Here is a 13,220-nt window from a genome sequence, read left to right as displayed (position 1 = left end):
GAGCTGTCTTGGAATCAATACAGCGGGTTAGTGCTCAAGTTGAGCATGTGAATCGAAGAGTGGGAAGACTAGAAGCCTCACAAGGAAGGCCGAATACAAGAAATAGGCAAGAATTCCATGGAGGACGAGGCCGAGGATGAGGAGGTCGCGAGAGGCTGAGAGAGGAATTTGATGAGGAGCCATTCGACGGCGACTTTGAGGAAGGTATGGATGAAACCTTTGCTGTCCAAGATAGAGCTGGCCATGGGAGATATAGGAGGGAAGATACCGATGATGATTTAGGAAATATCAAGGTTAACATCCCACCTTTTATGGGTAAAAGTGATCCCGAAGCTTATTTGGAGTGGGAAGAAAAGATGGAGATGATTTTTGACTGCCACAACTATTCGGAAGGTAAGAAGGTGAAGTTGGCAGCAATGGAGTTTGGCCATTATGCACTCCAATGGTGGACAAATGAGCAAAGCACCTGAAGGAGGGTTGGTGATGACTTGATTACAACATGGCGTCAAATGAAAGGAGCCATGAGAAAGCAGTTTGTGCCATCTCATTACCAAAGGTTGCTGCATCAAAGGCTTCAATCTTTGTCTCAAGGAAGTAGGTCCGTGGAGGATTATTACAAAGAGATGGAGATGTTAATGATGAGGCTGAATATGAATGAGGATAGAGAAGCAACAATGGCGAGATTTCTTGGTGGTTTGAACCGTGACATTGCCAACCAACTTGAATTACAACAATACTTGGAATTGGAGGAGATGCTGCATGTAGCCATTAAGCTTGAGAACCAATTCAAGAGGAGGGGTGTTAGTACACGGTTTGGAGGAGTTTCTAGCAGTGGAAGGACAAGTTCAAGTGGCTGGAAAAACAATTCCACTTATGAAAACAAGTTGAAGCCGAAATTAGGAGAAGAAACTACCAACCGGCCAAGAAGGGAGATCAAAACCGAATCTGTCCAAGCACTTAGAGGTGAGATAAAATCTGATCCTAAACCTCAAAAATCAAGAGAAATAATTTGTTTGAAGTGCCAAGGAAGGGGACACATAGCCAGCCAATGCCCAAATAGAAGAATCATGGTATTAAAGGGTGATGGTGAGCTGGAATCCGCAAGTGAAGAAAGTGGGGCTGAAACCGAGCAAGAGGAGGGTTGCAATGAAGATGAAGCCGAACCTGTAGATACATCTAATGCCGAGTTGAGCTTGGTTTCAAGGAGAGTACTTGCTGTCTACAAATATGAAGAGCAGATACAAAGAGAAAACATCTTCCACACTCGCTGCGAAATACAAGGTAAAATTTGTAGCTTGATTATAGATAGTGGGAGTTGTACCAATGTGATAAGTAACCTTGTAGTTGATAAATTAGGCTTGAAAACAATTAAACATCCAGAACCCTATAGGTTATAATGGTTAAATGATAGTGGTGAGATGAGGGTAAATAAACAAGTCAAAGTAAAATTTAGTATAGAAGGATATGAGGATGTAGTCTTATGTGATATTGTACCCATGATTGCTGGACATATACTATTAGGTAGACCATGGCAATTTGATAAAGATGCTACTCATTTTGGTTGAGAAAATAGTATTGTTTTCAGGTTTAAAGGGAATAAGGTCAAGCTGGAACCATTATCTCCTAAGAGGTTTACAAAGACCAATTACAAATGCAACAAAGGAGAGAAGCCGAAAAGCTCAAGGAAAGAGCAAGTATGGCACCAACGGCTTCACCGTCCTTTCAAGAAGGTAAGATTGAGGTTGCTGACCAAGGTAAGGTTTCTAAGGTTCATATTGAGTGGAAAGATCAAGGGAAAACCGAAAGAGAGGGAAAAGGAAGTGGCAAACCCGCGTGCTTGGAGAAGGAAGAGGAATCCACAGGTTTGCGCCAATCTAAGGAGAAAAAAGAAAAAGGAAGAAAGGAAGGGTTAAGTAGCAATTTTTATTTGAGTTTAGGGGATATTAATAAGGTTATTGAGTGTAAGAAACCTTTTCTGGTCATGCTTTACAAAGAAAATTATTTTAATGATCAAACTAACTTTGAAGAACTTGAATTGTCAAGTTCAATGATTTCTCTTTTGAAGGAATTTGGAGATGTCTTCCCAAATGAGATTCCAAGTGGACTACCACCTATTTGAGGGATAGAACATCAAATTGACTTTGTTCCAGGGGCTGCCATACCAAATAGACCAGCTTATAGTAGCAATCCCGAAGAAACAAAGGAGCTGCAAAAACAGGTAAGTGATTTGCTTGAGAAAGGATACATTCGTGAGAGTTTAAGTCCATGTGCTGTTCCTGTTTTGTTGGTACCTAAAAAGGATGGTTCTTGGAGAATGTGTGTTGATTGTAGGGCTATAAATAACATTACCATCAAATATAGACATCCCATTCCTAGATTAGATGATATGCTTGATGAGTTGCATGGTGCTTGCATATTTACAAAAATTGATCTTAGAAATGGTTATCACCAAATTAGGATGAAAGAAGGTGATGAATGGAAAACTGCATTCAAAACTAAATATGGGCTGTATGAATGGTTAGTTATGCCTTTTGGATTATCCAATGCACCTAGTACTTTCATGAGGCTTATGAATCATGTAATGCGTCCATTTATTGGTAAATTTGTGGTTGTTTATTTTGATGACATTTTAATATATAGCCGAAATTTGGATGACCATGTGGATCAACTTAGGCAAGTTTTACAAGTTCTTAGAAAGGAAAGATTGTTTGCTAACATTAAAAAATGTGAATTTTGCAAAGAAGAGCTTGTGTTTCTAGGTTTTGTAGTAAGTGCTGCAGGAACCAAAGTTGACCAAGCTAAGGTGAAAGCAATTCAAGAGTGGCCGGTTCCTACTTCTATCACCCAAGTGAGGATCTTTCATGGATTCGCAAGCTTTTACCGAAGATTTATCAAGGATTTTAGTACCATAGCATCACCATTGAATGAAGTTGTCAAAAAGAATGTTGGATTCAAATGGGGGGAAGTACAAGAAAAATCTTTTAATTTGTTGAAAGAAAAATTGTGTAATGCACCTTTGTTAGTTTTGCCAAATTTTTCTAAGACTTTTGAAATTGAATGTGATGCTTCGGGTGTAGGTATTGGAGCTGTCTTAATGCAAGAAGGAAGACCCATAGCCTACTTTAGTGAAAAATTAAATGGAGCTGCCCTAAACTACCCCACTTATGACAAGGAGATGTATGCTTTGGTGAGGGCTTTGGAGACGTGGCAGCATTATCTCATGCCAAAGGAGTTTGTGATTCATACGGATCATGAGTCTTTGAAGCATATCAAGGGTCAAGGAAAGCTCAACTGAAGGCATGCTAAGTGGATTGAATTTATTGAAACATTTCCATATGTGATCCGCTACAAAAAAGGTAAGGAAAATGTGGTTGCTGATGCATTATCCCGAAGGTATGTGCTCTTTTCTACCTGAGATGCTAGATTGCTCGGATTTGAACAATTGAAAGAACTTTATGAGCATGATAGTGACTTTGGAGAAATTTTTAGAACCTGTTTGAAACATGGATTTAATAAATTTTACATATTTGAGGGATATTTGTTTAAGGAAAACAAACTTTGTGTGCCTAATTGTAGTATTAGGGAATTATTGGTTCGGGAAGGACATGGGGGTGGTTTAATGGGTCATTTTGGTGTTTTAAAGACTTTATCCTTGCTGCAAGAACATTTTTATTGGCCTAACATGAGGAGAGATGTTGAGAGAATTTGTGAAAGATGTTTGAAGTGCCGAAAAACAAAATCAACATTGAAACCGCATGGATTGTATAAGGCTTTACCGATCCCTACCTATCCTTGGGTAGATTTGTCTATGGATTTTATTCTTGGGTTGCCTAGGTCAAGGACAGGTAAGGATTCAATATTTGTTGTAGTAGATAGGTTTTCTAAGATGGCACATTTTATTGCATGTAACAAAACTGATGATGCCTCCAATATTGCTAATTTATTTTTTAAGGAAATTGTGAGATTGCATGGAATGCCAAGAACTATTGTTTCGGATAGGGATGCTAAGTTCTTAAGTTATTTTTGGAAAACATTGTGGGCTAAATTAGGTATTAAGCTTTTATTTTCAACTACTTATCATCCACAAACTGATGAACAAACCGAAGTAGTAAATAGAACCTTGTCTGCATTGTTAAGAGCATTAATTAGTAGAAATTTAAGGACTTAGGAAGAATGTTTGCCACATGTTGAATTTGCATATAATAGGTCTTTACATTCAGCAACTAAATTTACTCCATTTGAAATTGTTTATGGTTTTAATCCTTTGACTCCATTAGATTTAACACCTTTGCCTTTAAGTAAGCGTGCTAATCTAGATGGAAAACAAAAAGATGATTTTGTAAAACAGATTCATGAGAAGACACGAGCAAACATTGAGAGGAGGACCAAGCAATATGCAAGGGTGGCTAATCAAGGCCGAAAATCAATGGTGTTTGAACCTGGAGATTGGGTGTGGCTGCATTTAAGGAAAGAAAGATTTCCCGAACAAAGGAAATCAAAACTCATGTCGAGGGGTGATGGACCTTTTCAAGTTTTGGAGAGGATAAACGACAATGCCTACAAACTTGATCTACTTGGTGAGTATAGTGTTAGTGCCACCTTTAATGTTGCTGATTTATCTCCTTTTGCTGCAGGTGACGACTTCGATTTGAGGACAAATCATTTTCAAGAGGAGGGGAATGATGCGAATCCACCCGAGACTGTTCGCCCGACAACCCGCTGGGGTGCTGACCCAATACAAATGAAGGTGGGACCGATCACTAGGGCCCAAGCCAAGAAGTTCAAGGAAAATCTTGCTGTCTTCATACAAGGAATAAGTCATAGTCAAGAGGGATTGGCCATATCTAAAGAACCAAGGCCCATTTTACTCGTACAAGCAATAGAAGCCAAAACAGGGTCGGGTGACGTTTTTGGTGATAATAAGGAGGCTGGGTTGTATGAATTGGAACCCCATCCTTATGGGTTCAATTCATATGGAGGATGAGTCATAGAAACCAGCCAAAGCAGCTTCAAAGCCGACCAACAAGGTGGTTTGCGCACAAGGAGAAGGAAAGGCTGGATTTGCTGTATTCCTTGCTGGCTTTACTGTATTTTACTGTATTAGCCTTTTCTCATACTTCCAAGCAAGGGCAACGTGAGGACCTTCACAACAAGATTATTTGGCATCCTACAAAGCATATTGAAGCTGATTTGGAGCTCAATTTGGTCAAAGATTGGTCAAAGTCAAATTAGTCAAAAAAGCTAGTATTATAGTTTCCTAATTTTATTCTACTTTTTGTTTTAGGAAACTACCATTACTTTTTAGTTTTTATTTATTTATTTTCTGGAAAAATAAGTTTAGGAAAGTTATTATCTTATTATTTTCATTGTAAAATTAATTAATTCCTAATTCAAAATAAAGGAATTAATTAATCCAAATTATATTAGGAAAGGAGTGAGAATTTCGGCCATCATAGAATTCCTCATTGTGTGGCCGGTTTTACCCTTTGTTTTTAGGGTTTTATTTCGTGGCTTTGTAGCCTATTTAAAGGCTTATTTTTCAATAATAATACAACTTGATTTGATTGAGAAAATACTTGTGAGATTAATTATCTCTTTGTTCTTTGAGAACACCTAAAACACCATTAGAGAATTGGTTGTTTTAGCTTGACTTATCAATAGGTTTTCCATCTCCTATTGTGGCGTCTACATTATACCAAGGTTTCTAACCACAAGTTGGTTAGGGGTTGAGGTCCATTCCATTAGAACTTGAACTTAATTAAAGATCCGGGCTAATATAATACGGGTTTAGGAGCAGGTCGTCCTAGGTTCGTATCAATCGGGAGCGGTCCTATCAATGAACAAGAATACGAATGGACCACATGAAGCTCGCACAAAACTGTGAAAACTAATGCTGATGCTTTCTAGTTTAGGTGTTAGATTTTGGAACAAATAAAGCCAAATTCATTATTGAGTTTTATTTCCACTATTGAAACAACAAAAATGAGACAAAATTGCTCAAAATCATGGACAAATGAGCGAGTTATGGCTGAGTTGGGTTTCAAGTCCAAAACTTGCTTGGACTAGAATGGGGTCAACCCAATTGTAGCTTGAAGACAAGATGATGTCAACGTGCTTCACATGCTGATATTGTGTTGATATTATAATTTATTTTTCAAAAATAATTTTTTTAATTTTTTGAAAACAATAAAATTTTCCATTTTATATTTATGTTTTTTATTTGAAAAATTATATACTCTCCTTTTTTATTTAAATTGAATACCTAAAATCAAAATTAAATATATTTGGACCTAAAATTAGACCAAAAAGATAAAAATTACACTAAAATTGGAATTTTTGGTTTAATAAAAATAATTTTTTTAGATAAAAAATTAATAATAATTTTTAAAGCCAAAGCCATAAAAAAGGTTGACCGAAATTTTAAAAAAAGAAAAATTAGACAAAAAATTATTAATTTTAGTAGAGAAAAAACAATTAATTTTATTAGACAAAATTATTTTTTTATGGTTTGGGCATAGAAAAATTATTATTAATTTTTGGTCTAATAATATTATTTTGATTAGACCCAAAATTCGAATTTTATTTTAACTTTAATTTTTGGATATAATTTAGATCCAAAAACATTTAATTTTGATTGTTTTTATTTTAATTTAAATAAAAAATAAATGGATAACACTTTTCAAATAAAAAACCCTAAACATAAAATAAAATAGTAACAAATTTATTTTTTAAAATTATTATTTTATTTTTGAAAAATAAATTATGATGTTAGTACGATATTAGCATGTTAAGCACATTAATGTCATCTTGTCTCCAAGCTTCAGTAGGGTTGGCTCAGTTCCTGTCTAAATGGGTCGTGAACCAAAAATCCGACCCTGCTACAACTTGCTCATTTGGCATGATTTTGTGCAATGTTTGTTTCGATGGTAGGAACAAAACCTACTGATCAATTCAGCTTAGTTTGATTTGAAAACCAACGGCCAAACAAGAAAGTATCAGCTATGTTTTCACCATTTTGTGCGATGTTCACATGGTCAATTCTTTTTTTGTTCATTTATAACTTGGTCACGTGAGATTCACTTGCTCGACATTTGTTTTAATTTTAGTTAAATCTTTTTTTTAATTATTTTTATTTAAAATTGTTCTTCAATAATCAGATTAATGGATCGAATAATAAGCATGTGCTCCTTATTTAACAGATCCATTAACTTTGATGGTGAATTAGATCAAACTACACCAAATTGAAAAGTTCAAAGCCAAATTTACACAAATTAAAAGGTTAACGCTCAAATCGCACAAGTCTCAAACTTCAATATTTTAAAATGCAATTAGTCTATTTTAATATCATGATTCAATGGGATGAATATTTGGTAGCTGATGTAGGGAAAACATTGGTTCAGTGATCAAATAATTGGTCACTGATGACCATCTTTTATGACCAATAAATATTTGGTCACTAAAGACAAGGGTGTTCCTGCTTTTTTTTTTTTTTTTTTTTTTTGCACGGGAAGAAAATCTTTCGCTTACCAAAATATATGTGGTTACTGATAATTGTCATCAAAGACCAATGATTTAGTCAGTGATAGTCTAACATAATATAAATATTTGACTTATAGCAACTAATGATTGTTCGTCATTAAAACTACATATCAATGACAAATTGGATGGTTGTTAAATTTTAATAATAAAAATTTTGAAGAAGAAAACATATGGGTAAAACCTTTAACGATTATTTATAGTAGGTCACTAAAAAACTATATCAGTGGCCAAACATTGGTGGTTGATCCTTCCAACTACTAAAATAATAAATAGGTAAAAGAAAAATTAGGAAAACAATATAAATAGATATAATAATATTCAATAACTTTTAGTTTTTAACAAGTTGTATTTAAATTATAATTATAATTAAATATAAATCATAATCAAATAAGTTATTATAATAGTAAATATTTATAAATAAATACTTTTGGTTCTATTAAACCATTATAATTATAGAAAAGTTATAGATGAAATAAAGTAGATAAGTAAAAAGTATTCAAAAATGGAAAAAAAAAATGAAATTGAAAAAGCTAATGGGAGAGAGAGAAATTGAGGAATACAAATTAATCTTTTATGAGTAAAATTATAAATAGGTCAAACAAAAATTGAAAGGTAAAAAAAAGTTTACCCATGTGGGTTTGCTATTGATTTTTGTTTTTGGTTTTTTTTTTTTTTTTTTTTTTTTTTTTTTTTTTGGTTAGAGTTACAATAATATTATATAAACTAAAGAAATGGAAGATCTTAACTTAACTTCAAACTACTATCCTAAGAGAAATCTACCGAGCTAACAACATAGAAAAGTAACCATATAATAAAAAATTGTATGTGCGAAATATCCTCATTTATTGATAATATATCGTATTTTATAACCAAAAATAAAAAATTGGACTAAATAATTAGAATGGTTCCGCTAGCTAAAAAGTAAAAACTAAAATTCTTTTTGAAAAATATACATATAAAACTAAAAACTAAAGATTTTTATAAGTGGAATACGATTTAACATATTTATCATTTTATTATAATTATTACTATAAATGTACACAAACTAATATATATATATATATTTAGTTTTGCTATGAATAGGATTAAGTTCAGTTCATATGGTGGGAAGTTAATGCTGAATATCATTTCAGGAGGCACAATTTATGTCAAAGTGGGCAGGTTCGCTTTGTAGGCTTGTTGTATGACAGTGTATTCACTATGACACAAAATTGGCCCTTCCAAAATAATATCTGACATTAAATTCTCATTTTATAAAATTAATCTGGTCCATGGTAAAACTACATACATTAATGTGTATACATATTTTATGATATATTTTTTTTGCAATATATATTTATAACAGTTTGTATATTTTTATAAAAGCATACTTATATCAGAACTTCATTTATCCACCACTAGTCTTTATTCATATTTAAAAATATATTTATTGACATATTTTTTTTGGAAAAAAAAAGGATTTTGTTTTAGTATATTACTAAATCTATATTAGTCTATTTATTATTTTTTAAAAATTAAATTTTGGTATCTGTAGCAATACTAATAAAATTACACCATATGTGCATATATTTTTCAAAAACATATATATATATATATATATATATATTTATGTAGTGTTCATTTTTTTTTTCAAATATACATTTTTAATTTTTCCATATATTTAGAGCATTTTGAATGGAGAATGTGAATTGCTACTTATGTGGCATAAAAATTGACATTTTCTAAAGCTAGATGGTATAAATGTATAGTTAATTTTAAAATTATTCTTCAATAGTAATTTGTAAAATAATATTTATGGTTATTAATTAATTACATATATTTTATTAAGTTTTTTATTTTTTGAAAAAAATTGATGTTTTTGAAATTTCTTTTAAAGAAACTTTACAATGATTGACAGAGCCTTCAAAAGTAGGAATCACCTTATCAGTGTCTATTTTTTCTTAGCACATCAACTTGACCGGTTTGATATATTAAAAATAATCTAATAGTAAATAGAATCATTGAATATGCTTTTATGTTATCAAATAAAATATTATACTTAATTATTTTGTTGATAGATACTGTAATTTTATATTTATAATAATCTCCTCTTAGTGAGTAACTGACCAACTAAGCCAACATAACTGGATATACTAAAAATTTTACATATATTGATTAATTTTACCTCTCTTTTTTTTAACAAAAATGATTAATTTTATGTTGACTAATTACATTTTTCATCCAATATACTTCTATACTAGTCTTAACTGTTAAAATTTATGTAGAAATAAAATTCGTAAGACCTATATGTAACTGTAGATATCATAGATAAAAAAATAAAATTGACATTTATAATATTAATTATAATTTTTTTTACTTTTATATAATAACAAAGTTTAAAATTTTGGTACCAATAGAAATATCAAAAATTTAAAATATGAAAATTTTCATAAAAATATTAGAAATTATCGATAAAAATTCACAAAAAATATTAGAAATTTATTTAAAAAATAAAAATTTTTGTTGAAATTTTAGTATTAGCTTATTTAAATAATCAATTATCAAATTAATTATAAAAGTTTAAAAAATATTGAATAGGTATTATATTTCTCTTAATAAATTTAATTTATAATAAGCGGTAACGATCATAAATAAACTATTATTGATAAAAACATACAAAAAAATGTATATATTTAATAAATTGTTTATTAATTAAGATAAAACAATCATTATAATTACATTATATTTCATAAATATCATCTAAATACTCACAAAATTTTTAGACAATTGAAAATAATTAGTATATTTCTCATTGTCATTTTGAGATGTGAAATGTAAAAAATAATTATTAAAAGATATATATCTTTAATAATTTTTTATGTAATTAATTATATGTCAACCATAAGAATATTGTATTAAATATAATTATCCTTGATGTTTAATATAATATATTCTATCATTTTTTTATTTTTATTTGCTTAATATTATTAATTTAAATAATACCAATATCAATTTTACATAATATTATATTTTTAAGTTATTATTTTTCATTCTTATTAAAATTATTGAATTTAATTCATTTTATTTTATTTATATCAGGAATTACTTAAAAAATAATTAAAAGGTTAAAAAAACTATCACTAAAGTTAATTTGGTAAAATTATTTACTAAACATCAATAATATTTTTGAATTTTTATAAAAAAAAAAATTCATAGATTTTTTCAAAATTTTCATGGAAATTTTCAAAATTTTATATGCAAAATTTTGAAATTTTGATGGATATTATTGATTTTTTAAACAAATTGTTAGTGATTGATGTAGATATTTTTATATATTTAATAAATTGTTTATTAATTAAGATAAAACAATCATTATAATTACATTATCTTTCGTAAATATCATCTAAATACTCACAAAATTTTTAGACAATTGAAAATAATTAGTATATTTCTCATTGTCATTTTGAGATGTGAAATGTAAAAAATAATTATTAAAAGATATATATCTTTAATAATTTTTTATGTAATTAATTATATGTCAACCATAAAAATATTGTATTAAATATAATTATCCTTGATGTTTAATATAATATATTCTATCATTTTTTTATTTTTATTTGCTTAATATTATTAATTTAAATAATACCAATATCAATTTTACATAATATTATATTTTTAAGTTATTATTTTTCATTCTTATTAAAATTATTGAATTTAATTCATTTTATTTTATTTATATCAGAAATTACTTAAAAAATAATTAAAAGGTTAAAAAAACTATCACTAAAGTTAATTTGGTAAAATTATTTACTAAACATCAATAATATTTTTGAATTTTTATAAAAAAAAAATTCATAGATTTTTTCAAAATTTTCATGGAAATTTTCAAAATTTTATATGCAAAATTTTGAAATTTTGATGGATATTATTGATTTTTTAAACAAATTGTTAGTGATTGATGTAGATATTTTTATATAAATTTCGATGGGTATTATAAAAATTTTATCCATTTTCATTTGGAACATAAATCTTATTTCGATTCTTAAAAAAATAGAAATTTCCAAGAAATTTTGAATATTTTAAACCTTGCATAATAAAAACTTCTATTTTTAGTTTTATTTTGACTTTCTGCTCAAACTTTTTTGCAGTTGCTTTTCTAAGAATCATTAGGAATCTTTTCTCTATTCTCTCAGTAGTAGATGACCAAGTAAATTCCATATGAAAAGAGTCTATTTTTCTATGGTTCTTTTAGATTATGGCTTTTTCAACTTTCGGAAGACTCTTGTACTCTTTTGGCTATCTTCCTAGCCCGCTGCTCTATTTCCCCAGCTCTAACTTGCCCAATGTTTCATGCGCTTCTTATGGTAAAGATATCTACTTTTATTTTTATTTTGGTGGCATAACTTAAGGTTTACAGAGCCTTCACCAATTTTAAAGGTGCTTTTTTTTTTTTTTTTTTTCTTCCAACAAACGCATATTCTGGTTTCTTGTATTCATTTTTTTTTTTTTTTTTGGTTATTATTGGTTTTGGATATAAGGTGGATCATGCTTCATTGCTAAAGCTATCAATTTCTATCCTAACTCCTGGATTAAGTGAAGAGACCAACTCAGAATGGCAAAATCAAATCCGGTTAAAAATTCATGAATAAATAAGGATATTTTTGTAATTTTATGTATAAATGGAGTGTACATAGTATTTTAGGCGTGTAAAATGAAATACCCCTAAAATAAAGTGAAACTTTCTTAAGCCCTTTATTTTTGGGCTATAATTCTAAAGTCGAAGTAAATTAACTCCATGCGGAAAATTTGATTACATAACCACGATCGAAGGCTATTATTGAACATTAACCATGGTCTATGAATATTTAGGACTGTACTAAATCTAACTATTTTATAAGTGTAGTCAATCCAATTCAGTGCAAATTTACATGCTAAATATGCCCTCAAAGATTTAATTTAGGCTATTCACTCAACCAAACACTTCATTTATTTTTTCAATTTTCTATTTACACTAGAATGTTCCAACTTTATCCATGTCATTATATTACTAATATAAGATGAGAATATATTAACATGTTAAATGCTAAAAGTATCAACTCAATTAATAATTTAGGGCTATAATCCTAATTGGATGAATACTAACCTTTAGTACTTTTTGTGTCACTAGTGGCCAATATAAGATAGAAATTGTGTCGCAATATATCAAAGTTGATATATAGAATCCTTATACTATTTAGATATCCGTAATTTGTTAAAATGCATATATAATGTAATTTTATAAGATTATATGGAGTTAGAATTTCTGATTCTATATAATCCGATAACAAAATGCATGGTATCTGCATTAGAACACAATACGGATATCTATATAATAAAGTATTCATATTATAGTTATGATAATTATGATATAATGAGTTAACTAACTGACTTTGTGTTTGGCTATATAAGAATAAGATCGACAAATCATTTACAACAATATTAATTTAAAACATTTAATTTTATTTAACTTTGTAATACTAAAAATCTTATAGAAAAAAGTGAATACTTTAATGGTAGTCAACTAAATTGTCACATGGAATAAAAATTACATTGGAATTTATATTAAAAAATGAAAATTTTATGCATTTTGCTTTGCCCCCATTTAGTATTATACCATATATTAATATCATATATGTTGGGGTGAGAATGTTATAACCAAGAGC

General features: G+C 29.3%; 1 pseudogene; it reads left to right on the top strand.

Annotated features, from left to right (window-relative positions):
* Positions 1 to 389: 389 nt before the first annotated feature.
* Positions 390 to 4,567, top strand: LOC132800206 (uncharacterized; annotated as a pseudogene).
* The last annotated feature ends 8,653 nt before the right edge of the window (positions 4,568 to 13,220 follow it).

Source organism: Ziziphus jujuba, chromosome 12 (genome assembly GCF_031755915.1).
Source record: "Ziziphus jujuba cultivar Dongzao chromosome 12, ASM3175591v1".
Taxonomy (NCBI): domain Eukaryota; kingdom Viridiplantae; phylum Streptophyta; class Magnoliopsida; order Rosales; family Rhamnaceae; genus Ziziphus; species Ziziphus jujuba.
The sequence above is the reverse complement of the archived record's forward strand: the minus strand, read 5'-3'. Positions and strand labels throughout refer to the sequence as shown.